At 38.4% G+C, this 12784-nt stretch overlaps 1 pseudogene; it reads right to left on the reverse strand.

The window, feature by feature from the left end:
• Positions 1-476: 476 nt before the first annotated feature.
• LOC118929207 (olfactory receptor 7G3-like) lies at positions 477-1397 on the reverse strand (annotated as a pseudogene).
• Between the last annotated feature and the right edge of the window lie 11387 nt (positions 1398-12784).

A 12784-nucleotide genomic window follows, 5' to 3' on the forward strand; every position in this document is an offset into this window, starting at 1 on the left:
GCAAGACACCAAGCAAATGAACACATCCCTCCCTCTCACACAGATACAATTTCTTTAGTGCTAAGAGATCTGAGATCTAGGCGGAAGCCAGTCCTCTAGCTTCAAGGACACCCTTGTTTGGTTCCGACACTTACCTTACACTTTTTCAGTCACTAAAATTCTTCTGAGAATATCCCCACTAAGATAACTTGAAACAATCCATTACTGCAGGTCTGCATTGATCGAACCTGTCCAATAAATTAAGCTCAGAGAATTCACATGAATTTCCCCAAACCCCAAAGTTAGAGATAACCACTCTCAGTTTTCAAACCTATGTTGAATTATTCTGAGTCATGACACTTAATCATTGTAGCTTAAAAACTTCATAAAGAGTCAGCCATTTAGCATCACCCAGTATCACAGAATTCCTATACTTTGACTCATTTTAGAAGCACAAACCCAAAAGAGATGACATGATAACCAAAAGGAGATGTTCCTCACAGGAGTTTCCTCAAGGCTCCCTTCATGTCCCTGTTGCTCAGACTGTAGATGAAGGGGTTCAGCGTTGGTGGGACCACAGTGTACATCATGGAGGCTATTGCAAAGTCTGTGGAAGAGTGAGTCAATGCAGAGCTAATGTACACCCCAAAACCTGTCCCATAGAACAAGGCAACAACTGAGAGGTGACACCCACAGGTGGAAAAGGCTTTATATTTTCCCCCAGCTGATGGTATTCTCAGAACAGAGGAAACAATCTGAATGTAAGAGAAGATAATCCCAAGCAGGGGAACACCCCCCAATAGGCTGTTGACTACTTACATCAAGATGGTATTGATGAGAGTATCAGAGCAGGCCATCTTAATGACCTGCGCAAAATCACAGAAGAAGTGGTGGATTTCCAGGTCCCTGCAGAAGGACAGCCGCAGAACCATCAGACTGTGCAGGAGGGCATCCCCTACACTGATGGTCAGGGAGAGTAGGACCAGCCGGCTACAGAAGCAGGGCCTCATGATGACGGCATATCTCAGAGGATAGCAGATGGCCACATAGCGGTCATAGGCCATTGCTGCAAGGAGAAAGTTTTCCACGCCTGCAGAAAACAGGACAAAACCAACCTGGGTGAGGCAGCCGCTGTAGCTGATGGATTTGCTCTGTGTCTGGACGTTCAACAGCATCTTGGGGACCGTGGTGGAGCTGAAACCAATGTCAGCCAAGGACAGGCTGGAAAGGAAGAAGTACATGGGGGTGTGCAGGTGGGGGTCAGAGCTGACGGCCAGGATGATGAGCAGGTTCCCCAGGATGGTGACCAGATACACAGACAGGAAAAGTCCGAAGAGGACTGGCTGCAGTTCCGCGTCTCCTGAGAGGCCCAGGAGGAGGAATTCTGCTACACCAGTCTTGTTTTCTGATTCCATGTGGATGAGTCTAATGGGAAAAGTACAGGTGATAGGGCACGTAACAGATGTACAAGGATCCCTTATTTTAGAACATTCAGGCCTCTGTATTGTGAGATGAAGAAAATATTACTAATCTTTTCCTTTGCTTTATGCCTTTTGCTCAGTCTCTGTCCCTTCTCAACCTCTTTTGTCTCTATTGCCCTCTCACCTATATTACCCAATTAACCAAACATAATTCACTCCTTTCCCACATTGTGCCAACTTACAGGATACGATAGGAAACAACAAATAGGATAAGATAGGAACCTTGAGAAATCACCAAAGGTTCTAGTTAGTAAGCCAGAAACTCAAAACCACGCAATATTAAACTGTGTGTTAGAGCAGAGATTTTCAAGCTGTGCTTTGCTTACAAATCCACTGGAGGCCTTGTTAAAACCCATATTTCTGACTCCACATTCAGAATATGAGATTGAGAAGATAGGGCAAGGAGCTGGAAATTTGCCTTTCTAGCAAAATCCCAGATGTTGCTGTCAGTCGTCTGGGTTTTACTGCGAGGACCACAAACCTAGACCATAGAGGGTCATTGACAGATTGGAGCAGACCCAGTACAGTTAAGGAGGAAAATGGTGACTTGACTCATCTATGCTCTCTAGAGTGATTTATGTGGGCATTCAAGTCCATGACTCAGTAAAGTCTCTTCATTTTGAATGGGTCATTAAAATATGTCCACTTAATTCCTCCTGTCCATTTCAGTATCGTGTCACAGGATTCTTATCATAAAACCCTTGCTAAATTGTTTTAATTAATAACTGTTATCAGATGTCATAAAAATAAATATAATAAGTATTACAAACTGCTCTTACTATTGTCAATGCAGTATGTCTTGCTAGGCATGGTCAGCTCTTTTCTGCTACTAATTTATTGTCTCTACTGACCCATGAGTAGGTGTTTGTACATCTTCCTGATGGCCCATGGCCTCTTATAAAGAGAAAGGTGAAGCAGATACAAAAAGTTGACGTTCCATCAAGAAGTGGTCCGTGGATTGGAACTTAGGCTTCCAGATTCTGGAGCTGAACTCATGATACTATGTCCTGTAAACTCTGCATTGTGCAGATTTTTGTATCCTGAAGGCTGATCAGATTTCATCACTTGCCTTTTGAAATTTTCTACCTGAATAAAGGTGCAAGTGCTTTCCCTGAATTTGAGGTTCTTCTAATCTCTGACCACACAGGTAGTATGTGGCAGCTGACAGCATGCAAACACCATCCACACTTTAGACCTGAGATCAATTTTAGGTATGTATGGTACTGGAAACTTGAAGCTGTTATGTTGCTATGTCAGTGAGATTAACTTTTCTCCAAGTGTTAGAATATTAGAACATTCTTATAAAGTGACACATAGCACATCTTTATTTTTCCCCCAAACTGAAGAATTGAAGTAAAGAGGAAATTCATAGTGTCTGGAAAAGAATGACAAAAAAATTTTAATCCAACAACTTGTTCAAAGGAGAATCCTAAGATAAGAAAAATCAAATCTACTGACACAAGTGTGCAGGCTGTTTGAAAGGAGTGTTACTGTAATAGTAAGAAAAGGAATTAGCTTTAGGAGGGAAAAAGGGAATTGAAAATGTATATCTATATATTTCAAGTGCCCTGATTGTGGAACTTAAAAATTTAATCAATACAAATGTGTGCTTGAGCCTAGTAAGTGTGAAGTGCTTGTTATTTAAGATGATCATGATAATTGAACAAGAAAATGAGACTCCTTACTTTTAGGAGTTAGTTACTTCATCAGAAAGACACACACACACACACACACACACACACACTCCAGGGTATTAAATAAACACATGCACATTGTTTTCATTTAACTGCTAATCACATTTTTAAATGCAAAGCAATAGAAAAACTCAACATAAAAATTAAAATTTTAAACTAAGGAGAATCGCAATGACCTCCATTAATAGGTAATTGATTCTAAGTATATTTTCCTTTTTTCCTTTCTATGGTGGCAAGCTGAAATGTGACCCTTCTTTCGTTTCCCTGCTTTTATGGTAGACTATGGAAATAATTGAGTCCTTGGTAACCAGCAGTTTGATTCTCTGGTTTGTTTGGTTTTTTTTTTTTTTTTGGCACTTCTGTCTGTGATGTATAATCAGCAGACAATGCTAGGGAAAGAAATTTTGAAAATCAGTCACAGAAGTTCAGGTCTTTGTTCTGGGTTTGTTAGACCCCATTAAATTATGGGTCAGACAGCTTTAGCAACTTATTCCCAAAGGGATACTTAGTATACATAATCAGGAAAAAGCAAAGGTACTCCTTTTGCCTGTGTTACGGTGAGTTACTAAGAATACAATCATTCATCACCTAAAAGAGGCCAGAGGTAAGTGGCAATATCTTAGGTGCATCAATGGACCTTCCAAATATTCTTCTTAGCCTACATTTTAGAAAAAGCCCGCAAAGGTGTCACTAATGTGCCCAGCAGATTTGGATATAATGTCTACAACTGAATGTCCCTATGTAAGCTTTATTTCACCAGAGAGGAAATATGAAAACAAGCAATCATAAAAACATTCATCAAGATTTCAGCTCAGAAATACTGACATTTATTTCTGTCTACACAACTTGCTTTGCAAAAAAGGAAATTTTTTTAACTCTGCAAGAAGTCTCAATCTCTTTTGGATAGTGGGAAACATTTTAAAACCATATGGAACCGTCCAAGGATGAGTAATGAGTAGACAAAATCACCAACCAGAGTGTTTGATGTCTGAGACACTCTTACTATTTTCTGTTGCGATCTGTTTCCGTCTTGGACACGGTGCACCAATTGCCATGGCTCATTATAGTGGGGAATTGTTAGGTGGGACAAGGTGTAGAAAGAGAGAAAAACAGAGAACATATTGACTGTAGATCCATAAATTTTAGGGAAGCATGGATGGGCTGAAATGAGTCTTCCAGTGGAAATCTTACTCATACAGAGAAACAGGGGGAGAGAGCAATCTGAATGAAAAGCAATGATTAATGTTTATTTCCTATGGACATATAATAACATGTATAAGGAACTCAAAGGACTAAGAGACCTAGATGTATTGACACAAATAATAAAAGCTCCAAAGAGCAGGTAGTTTCCTAACAAGACCTCTACATCATGTTTCACTTCAAATAAGTTTTAAAATAACACATATATGAAAGCTTTACTTACCTAACAAACATACTTCAAGCATACAAAAGGTACAGAGAAGACAAAGCCCTGGGGACTGACCACTAAGGACCATTAAATGAACTACCTTGCCATATTTTCAGCAGAAGTTTTCTAAGAAATAAAATAACACATATTTATTTTTCCATATCCTAAATCCCTTTTCCCATGGGGACAACAACCTGTACATGGAGGCATTATTCCTGTGTTTTTCACACACTGAATCAGTGTCCATAAATCATATATTTTTTGTATTTTAAACGGGACGTACTGTACATTCATTTGGTTTTAAAAAATTATACAATTAATGTCCTGGCACATTTTTCTCTGTTTCATTAGTTTTAACTACCCTCCAGTGTCCTATTACATGACATATACTCTCTCTTCTCACGCTGAGAGGCATTTTCATTATTGCCTTGTACACACACTTGTGAGCACACACATAATGTATAAAACAATTGTAAATAACACATAGAGAACAATTAAACTCAAAACTGTGGTTGCCTCTGGAAACAGAGAGGACCATAAAATATACGCTATATATATTTATGTTGTTTTATTACTTCAAGAAAGAACTCTGATGGCGAAATGTCAAGTCTTACTAAGTCAGGAAGCAGAATACAGGCTTATTTGTTTTCTTTTTTTTATACTGTTTTGCCTTTTTAAATATTTCACAGAGTCGTAAAAAGAAAGAATTGTACTAGGGTATAGTTTGGGGTCTGCCCCATTCTTTACCTCCTCCGTCCCAGAGTACGCATAACCAGGATGCCATGTGAAAACCAAAGATCTCTTCTAGCAAGGGGTATCCAAGCCAGGAGTGGAAAAGAAAGGAGAGGATAGCTACACACCTCTGCTCCTTGCCAAAGAAATTAAAGAAAATGTTAGAGAATTCTAGCACATTGTTCAAAAATCGAACAAGAATAGTTTGCTCTTGAGAATGGAAACAATCCAAGGGCCTTAGGATCACAATTGGTGATTTTTGAATGAGAGCTGCTCAGGGACTGTTGCAAAGGGTCAAGCCAGTAAGTTGAAAAGGTGGTGTACCATTGGGTAGGCATCTTGCAGGTGACCTACTCTGCTCATCACCTGTATGTATCGTCTCACAGTTCCCGCCAAAGGCACTGGTGAACAAACACCACCCTGTTGCAGAGCATGAAGTAGGGGGATTTCAGATTACCTGAGTGCCAACAAGGGAAAGCATTTAGTTCTTTCATGGCTATGAAGGAGAAAAGTGGAAAGCTCTGTAATGAGGGAGTGCACTGCAAGATAGTGAAGCATTTGGGTTTTTCTGCAGAAGCGTTGGTTGCTGGGACCAGGCTCAGGTGTGCTGCATATGACCTGACCACAGCTGTTGAGTGGGTGGGTGGTCACGGGAAGAATGTTTGAAGTTTCTGTGTCCCTTGGGACTTCAATATCCAAAGCGCTTAATTAGTCAAACCTTCTCTCCTGTGATCAAAGGGCAACACAAATCCTTTAGGAGCAAAGCTCAGAGATGAAGAACTTCGCTTTGTGTGATTCTCTTATTCTGAGAGGGCAAATGAATGCTGTCTCATTCATCCACATTGCTTGGATCATGTACTTTTGAAGTCACCTGCTCAGCCAGGTACATCTTTCTTTGGTTATTGGATTCTAGTCTTTTTTTCTATAGTATATTTAAGCGCAAAACTCCTGCTCAAATAATAACATCATGAAAACTGGTACTATATTTAAGCTCAAAAATAGTTTTCTTATATGGGTAGATATGTATTACCTGGATAAATATATGTGATAATATAGGAAATGTACCTTAAAAATTCAAATGCTTGGGGCTAATTTTATCCATGGCTCATTGACTATTGATTCTGCCTGTCCACATTATATTTAGAAGTTGCTACTATATTCTAAGCACTCAGATGTAACAGGCATTGGTTCTCTTTACAAAATTTCACTACCACTTTTCCCATATCAATGTTAATGGCTTCCACATTTTTTCACATGATGGACCATGGGGTGGAATTATTGTTCTTAGTTGTCAATAATATTGTTGCAGTAAACTACAAATTATCAGACGATACATCAACCTGTGATACAGCATGACTTTGAGAACATAACTGTAAGATTTGAGGCCTGTTTTAACAGTTTCCTGTAGCTGACTGTTGTAATACAATCATTAATACAAGGAGAGGTATGAGAGACTTATTGATTGGAAGAGAGAGCCCAGAGAAAATCCAAGATATGAATGGATAGGTTATCTATTGCTGAAGAGTTAAATGGATGAACTAATTAAAAGGTACAGGAACATCAAATAACTTTAGTATCTTATCTGACATCAAAGTCAAAATGAAACTCCAAGTGGATTCATGCCTCAAATAAAAAAAGTCCAAATGAGAAATCTTTTATTTTGAGCTAAGTATAGGTATAGGAACAAGACCTACCAAGAATAAACCATCAAAGAAAATATTAGGAAAGTGAACTCTATTACAACTAAGCATTTAGGTTCACCAAAAACATTACAAATGATTTACAATACAAAACACAACATATTGAAATTTTCAATGCGTATAGCTAACAAAAACATACTATCTCAATTAAACAAAGAGCTTTTACAAATTAATAAGAAAAAATATCTAGGGTAATAGAAATACTATAAACAGATATTTCAAAGAAGAAAATAAAAGGCCCATGGTATTTGATAACATTTTATCTCATAATAAGAGAAATCTAAGTTCACTGGAAAATATATTATACCCACTAGGTTGTTAGAGAAAATGAAAACATGTTAGAGATGGAGTAGATCTCAAGAAAAGTCTTGTAGAATGAAACCTAGTTCAACCTCTTAGGGAAACTATTTAGAACTATGAAAAGGAGAAGTTCTCCCATGTACTAAGTACATACACTCTTAATATAAAAGTTTCTCTCATTTCTACCAAGATACCTGTATGAGTTTACCCAAACATAAATCTTCATAATAGCAGAATACAACCAAGCATTGAATCCACTTCAGAAGGACAACTATTTTGTGACAGAAGCCTACACTATGTAAACTTATATGGCATAGATAATGAAAAACTTAGTGCTACCTTGAACAACAGGATTGAAACACAATGGCAAAATGATGCAAAATCAAACAAGACACAGATTTCAAACCTTTCTATTAAACTCTTAATAAGCTCAAAAAGAAGGAAGTTTATTTTTTAAAATATAACTAATAACTGGCATAGGGATATATACAGGAGTTTAGAGATATATATAAGACATGTCATTGAATCCTGTGAATGTGCCAGTGCTTAGAGAAAACATCATCAAATACTGCTAATTTCATAGAATTCAACCTAGAACAACATAAAATAATGGCCAATGTAGAATTCAGGAGAGTGGTTACCACTGGGTCAGAAAAGGTGTTGTGATATGGAAACTCTTCAGGTATGGTCATACTTTAATTCTTAACTTGGAAATGGGTGTATGTCTTTTCATCATATTGCTAGTCTTTAAGAACTAGAGATCCATTTTAAATATCACTTCATATATGATATTTTAACCAGTAATATTGAGGTAAGACCTTTCATCTTCCAAAATACAAACACATCCTCCCATGTTCTTTTAATATTCAAGTCATGTTTCTCAGACTTCAGAGTGCATCAGAAACTCATAATGTGCTTATTTAAAAACTCATCCTTTGGATGTCTCCCCAGTAGTCAGTCGTTCTCAGGTGAGATATGGAAATCTGTGGCATGAACAAGGGCCCCAGGTGATCCATTCCTGCAGGTGTTCCATGAATTCCAGTTGAGGAAGGGCTATAAAAGACAAGGGCAACATCGAGGGAGCTGTTCATCAATACTGGTGCTGAAACAGTACCTCTGGTCCACATTCACGAAGGCTATTCCTTGATTCTTCCAAGGAGATCCCCATCTTTCTCTTCTTAACGCATATCCAGAAAGCTGCTTCTTTCTGATGGTCCTGTGTATTTGTTCTTGTGGGAAAATGATGGTCTCTAAACCTATCAGTTTCTTTTCTCCAGTTATAATTTACATTCAACTTCCTCTGCACAAAAAACACTGTGTTCTTCATAAAGTTTTGATAAAGAGACCTAGTTATACAGCCAGCACTTGAAGATTGCAGTCATTCCATTAATTTCACTCAATCATTTCTCTGTGTGGATCTCACATAGAGGAGTAAGATGCACAGCAAGAAGAGTTAACTTAAAAGATCAGTAAAAAGTCAAAAACATTCTTCTCAATAAATTAATTGGAATGAACCAAAGCAAGTAAATTGCCAGAAGGAAAGATTAAAAACGATTACCCTGCATACTCAATAGAGATTTGCATATATTACTCAGATGAGAAAAACCACAATAAAGGTAAACAAATGTAAATACAGAAGCAGGTAGTAAAAATATATGATAGCAAAAATACAGTAAGACTTGCATATAGACAAGATATGAAAACCTATGATGCATGTTAATGCTACTGAGTGCCTTTGAGTCAAGTATTGTGTTAAGTGCATATAATGGGTATTAGAGTTGCCCCACAGTAATGTACCCTATTAGTCATTTGAAGGCTTTCATACTGTTTTCCACACACCAGTAATTAGATTAAGTAGGGGTGTATGACCTTATTCTCAGTTACAGACTGAGACATTATGGACAATAAGTGCCATGTAACATGATGGAAAAGCCAATTATCAAATGACCTAGAGGAAGACAAACATTTTTATGTTCTCTGGGCATCATGACCAAATATGACACCTGCACCTGCTGCCACCAGGTAGTCCCAGAATTAAGCCGCCTCATGGAGAAATGAATGAGTCTGTATTCTCTTACATTCACATATTCTATACCTCTGAAGTCCATAAAATGATAATTATCTTCCTTGCATGAGAATATTAGAGACAGATTTTCTTTTGCTTACTAGAACCAAAGACATCTTCAACTTGAAGTTCACCAATCTCATATTTGTCTCAATACACTGAGATAATATAACTTTATCAATATTATAATGATGAATCTGTATATGCTGGATTCTGATACTGCTCCAAAAAGGCAGAGTTTAATAGAGACAACTCTCAGTAATTACCAGGTCTGGGTACGAAATAGGCTTCCTTGCCTCTCAGGCCTAAGTCTGGAGAAACATTCACATGATATCAGTCTTGGAATGAAGTGTAGGCAAGTCTTTACCCATGACTACAGTCTTCCTTACAGCCTCTCCTAGCCATCTCCACCATCTCCACTTTATTCTAAAAATGTTGTCCTCCAAAATCCCTATAACAGCACCCCAGGAATCAAGTTCTACTTCTATGGATGAAGCCTAAAAACTGGAGCTCAGACACTTGAAGTCATTTGTCAAATGAAATACACATAGCCCGTACACTGTCTACTCATTTTAGAAGACCTTGGTAATTGAAGAATTAGAAATTCTGTACAACAACTGTACCTTTCACTCATTCGAGAAACCTGATCCAAAACGGTGACATCACTAAAGTGAAGTTATCCTCCTGATGAGTTTCCTATAGGCCCCTTCATGTCCCTGTTCTTTAGGCTGTAGATGAAGGGTTCAGCATTTGAGGAACCAACCACCATGTACATCATTGAAGCCACAGCAGGCCTTCTGTAAAAGGCAGTAAGAGCAGAACCCCTTATCCTGTCCAATGGAACAAGGAAGCAAGTGAGAAGGGAGACCCACAGGTGGTAAAGGCTTCGTATTCCTCCCCCTGCCCCTGCTGTTGGTATTCACAGAACACAAGAGACAATTTGAGTATAAGAGAAAATCACCCCACAAAGAGGAACAACTCCAAATATGCCAACCACACACACAAAAAAATCAGAATGGTATAGATGATGGTATCAAAACAGGCCAGCTTAATGACCTGATCTAGTTCACAGAAGTAGAGGATTTTCCAGGCCTTGTGGAAGGAGAGCTCTAGCACCACCAGACCGTGGGGACTAGTGCTAAGGAGCAGAAAGACCAGAATGAGCAGAACACAGGTTTGGGGTTTATGATGAGCATTTACCTCAGTGGATGGCAGATGTCCACATAGTGGTGGACATAGTGGTTGGGCCATTATCGCAAGAAGACAGCTTTCAAAACAAATAAATACATGACAAAACAGACTTGGGCAATGCACCCTATGTAACTGATGTGCTAATTCTGAGCTTGGATGTTCACCAGCATTTGGGGGATCATGTTCATGCTTAAACAGATGTTAGCCAGGGACAGATTGGAGAAGAAGAGTAAATGGGGTTGTGGAATTGGGAGTCAGAGAAGACATCCAGGAAATGAACAGGTTTCCCATTGTGTTGACCTGGTACATCGACAGGAAACACTGAAAAGGAGGGATTTCATTTCTGGGTCTTGTCACTTCCATGGGAAGGAAACCTGAAACATGCGTAGTCAGGGAGGTGGCTCAGCTGTTGCTTCCTGACTGGGAAGGGCTGTTGGGGGAGGTGGTCACAGACACACTATTTGCAGTCTCTGCATCCCAGGGGCCCAATATCCGAAGCTCCTCATTAAACAGACTTTCACTATTATTCAATAGGTCCCAGGAGAGTGCAAACACTTGAAGACCAAGACTCTAGAAAGGAGGCATTCACGATGGCTTATTCCCTACCCTGCAAGTTCAGGTAGGTGTTTACCATCCATTTCTGTCTCCCCATTTCATGCAAGTTGTGAACACACCAGATTTCTCTAATTGGACCCAGTCTGCATAGTTTTGGTAGAAGCTATGGCATCTAATCCAATTAGCGATATCAGGAAAATGATTCTAATTTTCAGTGCGAAAACATAGCTAATATTTTCTGTAAAAAATACATTTGTAAGTACTGCTAAATAAAAGTAAAATGCAAACACTCTGGTGTTTCATTCAAGATCCCCTGAATATTCTTGTATCTTAATCTTCATTCTATTTCATACTGCAGATTCTGATCTATAATTTTTAAACATTTCTTACTGTCATCAATACAGACATATTTAAGATTTCCAACACTTTTCCCATTTCATCTCAATAGATTCAGGGTACATCTTTTTCACTGTATGAGACTATGAGTTAAAATTTTAACACTTCAATTTAATATAGTAATGTGAAATTATGATTTCACAGGCAAGCACTTGTATGCTGGTTAATCCATACTGTCAGTGGAATGGAAGAGATCTCAACCTTAATTCCTAATTGAACATGTTACTCCATTTTATTCATCATTACAAACTGTTCTCCTTTTTAAAAAAATTTTTATTAGAATACCATTGATATACAACCTTATGATGGTTTCATACAAACAACACAGGGGTTTTAACATTCACCCATATTATCAAGTCCTCATCCCCTCTATACGGTCACTATCAGCATAGTAAGATGTTATAGAGTTATTAATTGTATTTTCCATGCTGTACTGCCCTCCCCGTGACCTACTTATATTGTGCCTGTGAATTATAGTGTCCCTTAATCCACTTCTCCATCCCCAATCACCCTGCCCAACACTTTCCCACTGGTAACCACTAATTACTTCTCAGTGTCTGTGAGTCTACTGCTATTCTGTTCCTTCAGTTTTTCTTTTGTTTTCACACTCTACAAATGAGTGAAATCATTTGGTATTTATCTTTCTTTGCCTGGCTAATTTCACTAAATATAATACCCTGCAGCTCCAACCATGTTGCTGCAAATGGCATGATTTCTTTTCTTTATATGCTCAACGATATTACATCTTGTCTATGTACCACATATTCATTATCCAGTCATCTATTGATGGATACTTAGGTTGATTCCATATCTTAAGGGATCTTGTTTTCTTCTGGTCAATTCCTAGGACTGAAATTCCTGGGTCAAATGGAATTTCTGTTTTTAGTTTTTTGAGGAGGCTCCATACTGCTTTTCACAATGGTTGTATCAATTTAGATTCCACCAGCAGTGTAGGAGGGTTCCCCTTTCTCTTTCTCTGCATCCTCACCAGTATTTGTTTTTACTCATCTTTTGAATGTTGGTCATCCTAACTGATGTGAGGTGGTATTAGTTTGCATTTCCCTGATGATTAACGATATGGAGCATCTTTTAGTGGGCTGGTTGACCATTCAAATTTCTTCTTTGGAGAAGTGGCAGTTCAGAACCTCTGCCCATTTTTTAATCAGGTTATTTGTTTTTTGGGTGTTGAGGCATGTGAATTCTTTATGTATTTTGGACGCTAATCCCTTATTGGATGAATTACTTGTGAATACATTCTCCCATAATGTAAGGTGCCGTTTTGT

Source organism: Manis pentadactyla, chromosome 12, assembly GCF_030020395.1.
Source record: "Manis pentadactyla isolate mManPen7 chromosome 12, mManPen7.hap1, whole genome shotgun sequence".
NCBI lineage: Eukaryota > Metazoa > Chordata > Mammalia > Pholidota > Manidae > Manis > Manis pentadactyla.